The 13367-nt window shown below is 40.1% G+C and overlaps 1 protein-coding gene across 1 annotated transcript in view; it reads right to left on the bottom strand.

Annotated features, from left to right (window-relative positions):
• PTBP3 (polypyrimidine tract binding protein 3) overlaps positions 1 to 9691 on the bottom strand; it is a 124997-nt gene extending 115306 nt beyond the window's left edge. The window contains exon 1 of the mRNA XM_006864668.1: positions 9586 to 9691. The gene's annotated coding sequence lies outside the window, so the exon portion shown is untranslated. The remainder of the gene's footprint in view (positions 1 to 9585) is intronic.
• Positions 9692 to 13367: the final 3676 nt, after the last annotated feature.

The raw sequence follows: 13367 nt of genomic DNA, 5'->3' as shown, positions 1-13367 counted from the left end.
TTTTTTTTTTTTTTTTAAACCAAATTTTTGGATGTTCCAGAGAAAAAAAAAAGTTAGACTGTCATATTTATATTCACTGAACTTAGGTACTTCTGTTCCTTCATGCCTTAGAGTCTATCTCTGTTCCACACTTTTGTCATCTTGTACTCTGACTTCTACCAGCATCCTACTGCAGTATGGTTTGACTGGGTCCTACGTCATCATTCTTCCTTAGCATCACCTGGAGATTTCCTTCTGTAAGGCAGTTCAGGTGAATGACAACTGAACACTCATCTTCTGTATGTCCACTGTTCTGTCAGGCGTTCGTAGCTGTTCTGATCTTTCCCCCACTTGGTCTCTCCCAAGATGGTGGCTTGCAGGGCAACTGAGCATCTGTCTTGTACTCTAGTTCTTGGTTCTACTGCTGTTGTTCCTTTGTCATTCCTCTGATGTCACAGCTTTCTGTCCCTGGATCAAGAAGCTTCAATGCATAGGCATTTCAGGGCCCAAGCAACCAAGCTTTTAAAAAACAAAACAATGAAAGAATCCTGAAAGCAGCTCAGGAAAAACAAAAGGCTATCCAAAAAGGAGAACTAATAAGATCACAAGTCTGGCTGCTAACCTCAAGGTCAGCAGTTTGAAACTACCAGCCGTTCTGTGGAAGAAAGATGAGGCTTTCTGCTCCCGAAAGATTTACAGCCTCGGAAACCCTGTACAGGGTCACTATGAGCTAGAACTGACTCCACGGCACACTAGCACCACCACCACCAATAAGACTAAATTCTGATGTTTAAGCAGAAACTGTACCGGCAAGAAGACAATGGGATGGCACTGAAAGAAAAAACAATGGTCAAGAATCACATACTAAGCAAAACTGTCCATCAAATACGATGAAGAAATTAGGCCATTTCCAGATAAACATAAATCACAACAGTTTGTAAAAACCAGAGCATCCTTACTAAAATACTAAAGGGAGTTCTTTGGACAGAGAACCAAAGAAGGCAGTCAAAAACCTGAGATTAACACACATGACACTATCACCCCCAAACTCAACCCACATATTCAAAGTAAATATAAAGACTGAAAATTGGAAACCAGAGATACCAGTTTACAGCAACAACAAAATAAAGTTAAAAGAGGAAATAATGTAGTTACAGGACTTCCAAATGAAGAAATCAAGCAGATTTTAATAAAGAAATAAAATCAATAAAAATAAAGCTAACTATAACACTAAAACTAGACCAAACTTTACTCCTAGTCCAAGCCCTATCCCTACTCCTAACATTAATCCTAGTCCTAACCATAATTTAACCAAAGATTTATTCATTGCAAATACCTTTTTCAACAACATAAAAGGAGGCTACACACATGGACCTCACCATTTGGACTACACAGGAATCAACACTGACGACATCCGTGGGAAGAGATGGTAAAGAAGTTACACAGCTTAAGTCAAAATAAGACTATATCAATTGTTCATATGGAAGTCCAAGCTGAATGTAGTTGAAGAAAATGAAAACAAGTCCACAAGAGACAAAATACGATCTAGAGTACATCCAACCTGAATTTAAATAGAGACCATTTCAAGAACAGATCTGATACACGAGACGCTAATGACTGAAGACCAAAAGAACTGTGGGATGACATCAAGAAAAGACCAAAGTGGATGTCAGAAGAGACTCTGAAACTTGCTCTTAAGCATAGAGAAGCTTAAAAAAAAAAAATGGAAGAAATGAGGAAGTAAAAGAGCTGAACTGAGAAATTCAAAGGGTAGCTGGAGAAGACAAAGTTAAGCATTATAATGAAATGTGCAAAAACCTGGAGTTAGAAAACCAAAAAGGAAGAACAGACTCAGCATTTCTCAAGCTGACAGAACTAAAGAAAAATTCAGTGCTCAACTTGGAATACTGAATGATTTGATGGGAGTCCTGGTGTGGAGCTGCAGGATAATGCGTTGGACTGCAGAGTTAGTTTGCACCACAAGGTCAGTAGTTCAAAACCACCAGCTGCTCAGAAACCCTATACAGGGTCTGGGTCTCTATGAGTCAGAACTGATTTGATAGCACTTAACAAAACAACAACAATGGATAAAATACTGGATGACCCAGGAAGCATCTAAAGAAGCTGTAAGGAATACATTTGTGAAATATAAGATATAAATGGGGAGACACAGGAAGGAAGTAGGATAACTGTTATTTCAGCAGGGGAACTGTCATCACTGAAATGGGACAAAGTGTATAATTTGTTGAATATAAAACTGATTATCTTGTCTACAAACCTTCACTCAATTCACAATAAAAACTTTAACTAAAAAAAGAAAGAAAAGAACCGATGGTACTGAAGGAAGAAGTCCATGCAGCAATGAAGACATTGGCTAAAAACAAGACTTCAGAATCTGACAGAACACAAACTGAAATATCTCAACAAACTGATACAGCACTGGTCCTTTATATTAAGAAATTTGGAAGACAACTAGCTGGCCAACTGATTGGGAGAGACCCATAATATCTGTCTGTGTTCATTCCAAAGAAATGTGAACCAATAGAAGGTGAAAATCATTTAATATCATTAATATTACATGCAAGTAAAATTTTGCTGGAGAATTCAGAAATTATTGCAGCAGTACATCAACGGGAAACTGCTAGAAATTCAAGCCAGATTAAGAAGAAGACTTGTAATGAGGGATATCATTGCTGATGTCAGATGGATCTTGGCTGAAAGCAGAGAATACCAGAAAGATGCTTATTTGTGCTTTATTGACTATGCAAAGGCATTCGACTGGGTAGATAACTACAAACATTGCAAACAATGGGTATTCCAGAACACTTAATTGTGTTCATGAGGAAGCTGTATACAGATCAAGAGGGAGTTATTCAAAAGGTTGTAACCTTTCACCATACTTAAAATGTACACTAAGCATATAATCTGAGAAACTGGATTATATAAAAAACATGGCATTAGGATTGGAGGAAGAGTCATTAACCACCTGCGGTATGCAGATGACATAATCTTTCTTGCTGAAAGCTAAGAGGACTTGAAATACTTGCTGGTGAAGATCAATAATAAGCACCTCAATGCAAAGAAAATGAAAGGCCTCACAACTGAACCAATAAATAATAATGATAAATGGAAAAAAGATTGAAGTTGTCAATGACTTCATTTTGCTTGGATCCATAATCAATGCTCAGAGGCAGCAGAGAAACAAAACCATGTATTGTGTTAGGCAAACCTGCTGCAAAAGGACTCTTAAAAGTATTCAAGAACAAAGATGTAGGCATGCCTGACCCAAGTCATAGTATTTTTAATCACCACATATGCAACTGAAAGTTAGACACTGAATAAGGAACACTATAAGTGAATCTATGCATTTGAATTATACTGTTGATGAAGAATACTGGAAGTACCACAGACTGCCAAAAGAACAAACAAATCTGTCTTGGAAGAAGTACTGAATGCTCCTTAGAAACTAGAATAGCGAGACTTGTCTCTTGTACTATGAACATGTTATGAGGAAGAATCAACCCCTGGAGAAGGACATCATGCTTAGAAAATTGGAGGATCAGCAAAACAAAACAAAATCCCAACAAAATGGACTGACACATAACAAACAACATCAAACATAACAACAATTGTGAGGATGGCACAGGACTCGGCAGTGTTGCATACTGTTGTGCACAGGGTTGCTAAGAGTTAGAGCCAATTTGACAGCATCTAACAACAACAAGTCAACTGGAGTCCTGGTGTGGCACTGTAGGATAAGCACTGGACTGTTAACTACAAAGTTGGCGGTGCAAACCCACCGTCTACATACACCAACATTATCTTGCAACTATTCAGGTGCAGACTGAGAAGACAGCATCTCAGCCCCGCCTCTAGAATTAATCACTGCCTAAAGAGCCAACTCTTCAACCTTGAGCCGGTTCAGCTGGTCGTACAGCTGGTCTCCTCCTTGCTTAGTTCTTCTCACATTGGACGACTTCTGTGTAGCCCAGTCAGCCACGGTGCTCTATGATGACACCATCCCCCTCCATAAAGCTTCTCGACTATAATCTTTATGGAAGCAGATTGCCAGTCTTTCCTCTGCAGTGCCGCTGGGTGGGTTGGAACCATCAGCTATTCAGTTTAAAGACTAGCTAGAACCATTTGCACCACTCAGAACAAAATAAGATCAGACCGTCCATTCCCCACCTATGAAGTGAATTCCTCCACATTTTTGCAATTTTCCAGGAGCTGACTTGTATTTCCAGAGTTACCAGGGATTCCAAATTTCTATTAATGCTGTATTTAATCAACTGCTGGGTTGTCTCATTAGTCTATGGGTGCTGAATCTCACACAAACCATGAGAATGAATACTATAGAAACTCCATTTCTTCCTCAGTTTTCACAAAACTTTCCTGGTACAGTGCTATAGAATAAGCACTGGACTACTAACTGCAAAGTCCACAGTTCAAACCCACCAGTGGCTCATCAGAAACCCTATACAGAGTCGCTGTGAGTCAGAACCAACTCGACAGCACTTAACAACTACTGAGTCAACTAATCAGCTCATCTTTTCAGAGCAGGACCTGCCTTTATACTTTCAAAGTGGTTTTGCTGCAAAGTAGGTCATCATCAAAACCAAATCCTATATTCAAATACAGTTCCAATGCCTAACATTTATGTTTTTCTTTCATTTACCTCTATTTCCCACATTAAAACAGGCACAGCAGTCCTTTAAGGATAGCATTCCTCAACTCCAAAATAATAAGTTGTTTTAAATGTCTCTATGTATTCATTTTTGCCAGGAAAAAAACCAACATTCTAGAATCACACATTACATTTCTGATGAGACCAAAACAATATTCACTGAATACCCTCATCAACACCTATCAAGACCACAAACCAGATCTTAGCGATGATGAGCCTGTAGCTCCCAATCTCTGAATTACCATTCTCAAATGAAAAACTGATTTATCTACAACAACAAAAAAAATAGGTCCCATCCAAAGAGGCTTTTCTATTTATTTCCTATTTATAAAAACCAAAACTTGAAATCAGACAGCCAATTCTATCAAACTCCAAAAGTAGTACTAATCTCAGAGTCCTGGTGTGGCTCTGTGGGTTAATGCACCGGACTGCAAGGTCGGTGTGAACTTAAAGGTCGGAGGTTCAAGCTCCCAACTGCTCCTCAGAAACCCTATACCAGGTCACTATGGGTCAGAACCGACTGGATGGCACTTAACAACAACAGTTAATCTCAAAATTTGTTTGCCAAAAAATTAATGATTTTATTTAAGGCATTTTAAGAAATATAATCCCTAGCCAGCCCAAAGACCTGAAAATGAAGTCAAAGAGTTGCAACTGCTGTAAGAAGAGATGATACATAGAGTATAGTTAATAGAAAGTGGTGGCACAATTTACATAAGTCAGTCTAAAACATTTAAAATATACACAGTACAAATATGGAAGATGTGTTAGTCATATTACAGTAATCTGAACTGTGAGTGGCCTCTAAAGCTATGATTCTCAACTCTATTTCAAATGCCAAATACCAAATGAAGCCTTAAAGCAAACAGCTATATTTGAAAAGCCTCATTGTGATGAGCACTATTGATTTATAGTTAAAAATCTAATAATAAATGAGAAGTCTTCTATAAAACTAGAATGATTTTTGTTATAGAAGAACCATTAATCAATTATCCAGCTCTCCTGCTGCTCACCTTTCAGACAGATCCTTCATTGGGCTCATTACATAGCTAAATGTAATGAAAACAACAACAAAAAGTCAGGCTTTAGAACCAGGAAGACATGGGTTTGAACTCCAGTGCACTATTCCTTGGGGCATAAACTTTCTGTATATGTTTTCACCTCTAAAAAAGGAAATATTGATACTTTCTTTGCAGGAATGTTATAGTGATTAGTAAAAATACATGTAAAACAACTAGAAAGCACTGAAGACATTTTATTTATTTTTATTATGAGCACATCCATGAGAAAGAATACAAGAAAGGACAGGATGAGGACAGCGGGCAGAATCAGAGCTTAAATTGCATTTAACTGCTAAAACAAAACAACCAACCTGATAATTCAAGTGAAATACAGGACTAAATCTTTTGCTCACATTTTATATATACCAGAGGAGTCTTGGTGTCACACTGTAGGACCAGCTAACTGCTGGGTCCCTATGAGTTGGAACCAACTAGATGGCACTTAACAAAAAGATGATACTGTAACTCCTCTTCATAAAATCCACAAATAGCTACAGATCTACTCATTTTGGGAGCTAAATAAAAATGAAAGACTATTGCACGCAGTAAAACATAATTTTATAAACAGGTAAGATGATTTCACCACTGGAAAAAAACATACCAAAACTAGGATATAAAAAATGTTTATGAAAAGAGAGTAAAAGATTCCTACCTTTAAACCAACTGCTATAAGATCTGTAACAACACTGTATGGAAAAAGTAAAAAGAGAAAATGGAAAACAAAGTTAGAGAACAAGCTTTTTAAAGACAGATAATAAGATTAAAGGGAAAAAAAGAAAAAGCACTGTATTAACATAAATAATAAGAATGGGATGAACTGTGAAATGTCAGTACAAAGAAAACTGATGGGACAGTCTGGTAACAATAGAGTATAACACAGTCTCAAAAGTCAAATTCTCTTAGAAAAAGTTGTACTTTAAGATATGAGGAAGTATGTTTATTCATTTACCTCTATTTAACAAATCCAAATCACAAATTAAAATCACCAAAGTTCTTTCTTGCAAGTTTCAGAATTACCTAAAGTTTTAGGTAATTTTTACAAAACCAGTGCCTACATTTATTTTATAGAAATAGAAGGCTTCTTGCAAATTTGTATCAACCACCCAAATCTACTCACCAAAATATAGTTAGCTGTCTACCAGAATTAAAATAAATACAAACATCAAATTTCAGACATCGAAATTTTCAAAGAAAAGAAATTGCTTTTTCAAAACAATCTACCAAGTTAAAGCTGTGTATGTGTAAATTATCTTTTAGAAGAAATGAACTTATGACACAACATAAAAAACAGGATTTGAAGAACTACAAAGATATGTTTGTTGTTTCTTTATTAACTATCCAAAATTAGGAAAGAGAACCTTTTTCAGAAAGTGGGAAAATGTGAAATTTTAATTAGTCAACTAATGGCAAAACTTAAGTGCTCAAAACCACATCCCCTAAGACCAGGGTGTAAATACTCCTATAAAGTTCTGTTATACAATCATCAGTTTCTTCTAACACCAAAGCAGCTGTCTTCAATTAATAGTTTGTTTCCATATCGCATTAAAAAAAAAAAAAAAAAGCTATAGCTAAATTCTACATGGTGTTAATAAAAAATAAACAATATATGGGTGGATTACTAACTTTTGTAAATTTAAGTGTTCTAAACAACAACCATTATGGGTTTTTTTGTTTGTTTTTCCTTATAGACTTCTGAAACTGAAAATCCATTTGTCTAAAACTTAAGTATGTAAATACTTCTAGTATTCTTTTTTCATAAATAATAAGCTTGTGTAATACTATCGTAATGGGTCCTGATACAAAGAGCAGGATCTGTATCATTGCCCACATATTTAAATCAATAAACTAATTCTTAGTTTTAACACCACAAATGAGAGGAGAGAGAACTAACTTCTTAAACACTACCAAGGAATGTTTGTCAGTTGTCCATGAGTAACAGAAAAGGCACACAATTCGAGTATTCTTTAATACAAACTTTCAGACACAAAGCTAGCCTGCTTCCTATCTCAAATCACACTATGTAATGACAATCCACTTATTGGCATAACTTCACAAAGAATTAGAATAGCAAAAGTACGCGCACATATAAAATGTAACTGAATAAGGTAATATGAAATGAGCTTTCAACAATGCTCATGAAGCTTCAATTAAACAATACAAATAGCTACAAGCAGACAATAAAAATACTTTAAGGAAAAGCATCACAATAAGCAAAGTCTAAAACTGTTTTTGTTTTACATCTCTAGTAGTGTGCTATCTAGATTCAAATGAGTTAACACAATATACCATACGTTGTTAAGTGCCTTCTAGCGGGTTCATGCCCATAATAACACTGTATAGAGTTTCTGGGGCTATTTATCTTTGCAAGAGCAGAAAGCCTCCACTTTCTCCAGTGCAGCAGGCTGTGAGCTTGAACCGTCGACCTGGGGTTCAGAGTTCTTATCCTACACAGCCACCGCATTTTGCAATATATGATATGATTGCAAAACTAAATACTGTAAAACTAAAATAAGTGAAATTTATTAAGTGTGAAAATTACTGGAAATTTTCAACCCTTTAAATTGCCTACAATCATCAACTATAAGGCAACATGAATATGGCTTTTACTGTTCAAATAAATTCTACAGAGTTTACAATCTAGAGTTACAGAAATCAAAATAGGAAACAGGCCAAAACAAACAAAAACCCTGAAATGCAAAAAGGAAATAAATTAATTTGCAGTTTCTAATAAAGCTGGGGAGTCCTGGTGTGGCGCTGTAGGATAAGCACTGGACTGCTAACCATGAAGTCAGTGATTCTAACCCATCAGTTACTCTTCGACAACCCAATACAGGATACCTATGAGTGGAAACCTACTCGACGGCACACAACAAAGCTTGGGGATTTTTTAAAATCTTGATATACATATACCGCAAACTTCAACTGATCCCAAACTTCTGGTCTACTTGCTTCTTTAATAATTAAAATATCCACCCTATTCTGGGTCTCCACAGAATAGTTATTATCATTGATCAGGTAGGTTAGCTCGCGCGAAGGCGCGCGCACATACACACACACACACACAAACACACACAGGCGCGCGCACGCGCACACACACTGTCTCTCTGGCTCGGTTTCAGTGGGGTTGGGAGTGACAGACCGCTTTAAATTTTTGAGCGTTTAAAAGCTTCCGGAAAATTGCACTTACGCTATATTTTACAAACATTGATAGAGGATTCATGAAGTTTCTTAAAGGGTGGAGTGTACAGGGTGAAGGGCCCAAGCTCACCAAGCCCAGACGCCTGGTAAACAGAAATTTTCAGCACATCTCCCAGCACAAGTCAGGAGACCTCCGACCGTCCCTTGGCAGTTCCAAGATCCCGCGTGGGGCCCTGGCTTCGGGACCAGGGCGCCGCCCAGACGGGTACCGACGCGGCCACTCGTCTACCCACCAGGGGAAGGCTCCACCGCTCTCTCCACCCCACACCGGTAAACAGCGACTCCCCAAGCCGAAGGGCGCCCGCCCACCCCCAGCGCCGCGCACCATTTTCTGAAAGGAAATGTCGAGAGGCCGGGCGCTCGCGGCTCTCTGCGCCGAGGGCGGACCCCGACACCCGAACCCGGCTTTCTTCGCTTCCCCGCGTGCGGTATAAGGGCGTAAAGGGGTGGATATCAAGGGGGCGCCGGGAAGAGTGAAGAAAGGCAGCCGCGGAGAGCCCCTCCGCGACACGGAAGCTCCGCCGTCGGACTCGGTTGGGGCTGCTCCTAGGGCGCCGGCGCCCCGCCCGGTTCCCCGACTAGGGCGCGTTCCTCCGAGAGCCGAGAGGAAGCAGAGAACAAGCACAACCCAGCACGAACGCCGCGCCACCTAGCACTTACCCATCCATGGCCCAGACGGAGGAGTGCAAAGTGCAGGGACTGACGAACTCACTGCGAGCGGAGGGAGAAGGCAAAGGAGACAGGGCGACTCGGGGGACCGGCGAGCGGCGCCTCTCCCGAGCCCCAGCCGGTCGGAGGTGGAACGAGAGTGGGAAACAGGGGCGGGGACCGAGCACGCTCCCGCCACCGCCGCGCCCCCGCCTTCCCCACCCGCAAGCGCGTCCCCGCTTCATCTAACCCCGCCCACCTAGCGTCGACGCCCTCCCTCGGGACCCGCCCTAACGTTCGCGCCCACCCTGGGCCCCGCCCTCACCAGACCTCAGGCTCGGCTCCAGAGCGCCCTCTTCTGCCCTCACCTTGAGACTCCGCCTCCGAGACCCTCTACCCAGCGCGCGTGCGCGCACATTCTCGCTAGGCTGACCCAGAGCCTCTTTCTAGCGTTCGCGGGAGCGCGCGCCTTGTGCTGTCTGCTGCGCGGCCGTGTCTGCCCTCCCGCGTTAGCAGTGGGCCTTCCGACTTTGCTTTCCCGAGCAATGGACTTGAACATCTCCTTCTGTCGATGGGAAAAGCCTTGGATTGCAACTTGGGAAAGTGGGTAGTACGCTAAGACCCCAAAACCGCGCCGGAATTGCCTCGGGTGGGAGAGGCTGGCAGAAGCCCGGGCGCTGGTCTTGATCTTCCGAGCCCCGAGTCCTGCAACCCTAAGAAGCCGGTGCTCGATCCCCGCAGGATGGAGCCCTAGCCGGTTCAGAGCCCTCCCGGTCGCCTGACCGGCACCCAGCCCTAATGGTGGTGGGGAAGATGTATGAGTTGAAAAAACTGGACTTGAAAACATTTGAATCTTTGTACAGTTTTAGTCTCTCAGTGCTTTTCTATCCTACAAATCGGGATTGAATGTATATATGAAATGACTAGTGTACCATGGTTTCACTCCTTTTCCTCTAGTGTAAGTAAAAAAAGAACACATTTGAGTTATGGTGTTGGAGGAGAATATTGAAAGTGCCATGGCTGCCAAAAGGACAAACAGATCCGTGTTGGAAGAAGTGCACCAGAGTGCTCCTTGGTGGCCAGGATAGTCAAACTTCGTCTCTCATACTTTGGACATATTGTCAGGAGGGACCAGTCACTGGAGAAGGATATCATGTTCGGGTCAGAGAAAAAGAGGAAGACCCCCAGCGAGATGGATTGGCCAGGTGGCAGCATCGATGGATTCAAACTTGGAAACAATAGTGAGATTGGCCCAGGATCAGGAAGTGTTTCGTTCTGCTGTGCATAGGGTCTCTATGAGTCGGTACCAACTCGGTGGCACCTAACAACAACAAAGTAAAAAATGGAGTCCTGGTGTGACGTTGAAGCTTAATGCGCTAGACTGTAAGGTCAGTTTGAACTGCAAAGTCGGCGGTTCAAACTCGCCAACACTTAACAACAAAGCAAAAAATGTAATTTGTGACAACACTCTTGCTTTTTTCCCTTTTGTATTCTAATTCTGAATTTGGACTACTGGTGTGGCGCTATAGGTTCAGCACTAGACTGAGAATCACAAGGTCAGCTGTTCAAACCCACCACCTTCTCCTGGGAAGCCCTATACAGGGTCACTATGAGTTGGAACCCACTCAATGACACTTAACAACATCAACAAGCAAAAAATGGAGTCTTGGTGTGGTGCTGTGGGTTAATGTGCTGGACTATCAAGTTGGTAAGAAGCTCTGGTAGCGTAGTGGTTACGAATCGGGCTGTGAACCTAAAGGTCAGCAGTTCGCTGAGTCGGAATCGACTCCATGGCACGTAACAACAACAAATAAAGTTGGTATGAACTGCAAGGTCTGTGGTTCAAACTCACCGACACTTACCAACAACAAAGCAAAAAATACAGCTTGTGACACCCCTCTTGCTTTTACCCTTTTATATTCTAATTCTGAACTAGATTCCTGATGTAGAGATGTAGGATAAGCACTGGACGGCTAACCATAAGGCGGGCGGTTCAAACCCACCAGATGCTCCTCGGAAGCCCCATACAGGTTTGCTATGAGTCACAACCGACTTTAAAACACTTAACAACAATTCTGAATTTAAATTATTTTCAATGCAGAATTTTTTTAAAATGAATGCTACTAAGCCCTGTCCTCAGACAAATTATTAACCTTCTGAGTAAAAAGAAGAGGCTTTCACCTCCCTGAGGCTGCTCATTTGAAAAGCAAGTAACAAGAACCTCAATAAATTGTGCTACTTTGTTGTTGTTAAGTGCTATCGAGTAGCTTCTGACCCATAGCAACCCTGTATAGAGTTTTTAAGGAGCGGCTGGTTATCCTTAACTGCCGACTTTGCAGTTCAAACGACTTTGCAGTCCAGCGCATTAACCCACAGCGTCAGACCAGAACTCCAAAATTGTGCTACTAGAAAGATTTAAAGTGTGAATTCATCTATTATGTAGTTAATATTTATAGAGTGTCTACTATGTGCCAAGCACTGCAAGGATGCACAAGAATACTCAGGCTTCAAGGTTGACTGGATTCCTCAATCAGTTATTTCATCTTTGTGACAGAAAACCATTTCCAAAACAACTAAGTATCACATTTAATGAAGTCATTTTTAAAATATCTAATCTCAATCCCTATTTCCAAAAGGTCAGATACATTTTATTTAGTGTGTTAAATCCAAATATTCAGTTGCAGTTGTTAAGCATTGCCACCCTGCATTGCCAGATGGATATTAAAAATATCGGCAAGATAAGCAGCTGATGCAGTCTTGTTATTGTTGTCTTTGGAATACATTCTGTTGAAGACATTTCCTTACTGGGTTTTTTTTAAGCTAAACAAGTAATATAAGCATACATACTCATCTCAGGCAGTTCAAACAATATGAAACAATCCAAGATTCTAATTCCTATATGTCCCAAATCATCCCCTGCCCATGTTAATCACTAACAATGTTATATAAATACTTCTAGACTTCACTGTTTTTTACTTGCTTTTTCCACTTAAAGTCCTGAAGATGTTTAATTTATGTCATTATTTCCAAAGTAGTAGAAATTTACATTATAATTATTCAACATAATACTGTTACAAAGAATATCATGTATGGATGTTCATCTGCACACATAAGACTATGAGAAAGAGATTCCAAGAAGTTGAAATGTGTAACAAATGATATGATCATTTTCAATTGTGATAAATATTGTCAAAATGGCTTCCAAGATTAACTGTTCCAGTTTAAACTGGCTTTCTTTGTTTTATATATATATCAGCTTTCTTTTAGCTATTCCTTAAAGACAACTAACAAATTCCAGTATTATAACATAAACCTGGAAACTCAGTGTCCATATTACTGCAGTCCCCATGTGTCTAACTATGAAAATTCTGCAATCTAAAGACAGTGCACCTGGCATTAGTAAAATATTTCCTAACATTATTGATGATGTCCAGCTTTATAGCAGAAGTCCAGCTACTAAAAAAAAAAAATTCAAAACAGAAAACAAGGTGAAATATTTTCTGTCCCCTGCCCGTCAGTCCTAAATTCAACGAACTTCTCATAGATTGAACTCATAAATTTGTGAGTTCTTCTGATTCAAAACTAGTAAACAGAATGAAATTTAGCTCTTCTTGGACCATTTATAGAATGCTAGTTATGTCAGATATCACCTGGTTTAGCATGAGCGCTTTATGTTCTGTCTGCTATGAACAGGGAAACAATACCTCTATTTGCTGATTGCTCTATAGTTTGAGAAGGAGAACAACTACAAATAGTCTGTTTATAAAATCTCTAACATTTTATCTTCCCTATGT

This window comes from Chrysochloris asiatica, unplaced genomic scaffold (genome assembly GCF_000296735.1).
Source record: "Chrysochloris asiatica unplaced genomic scaffold, ChrAsi1.0 scaffold00069, whole genome shotgun sequence".
Classification (NCBI taxonomy): Eukaryota; Metazoa; Chordata; class Mammalia; order Afrosoricida; family Chrysochloridae; genus Chrysochloris; species Chrysochloris asiatica.
This window is presented reverse-complemented; position numbering and strand designations above follow the sequence as displayed.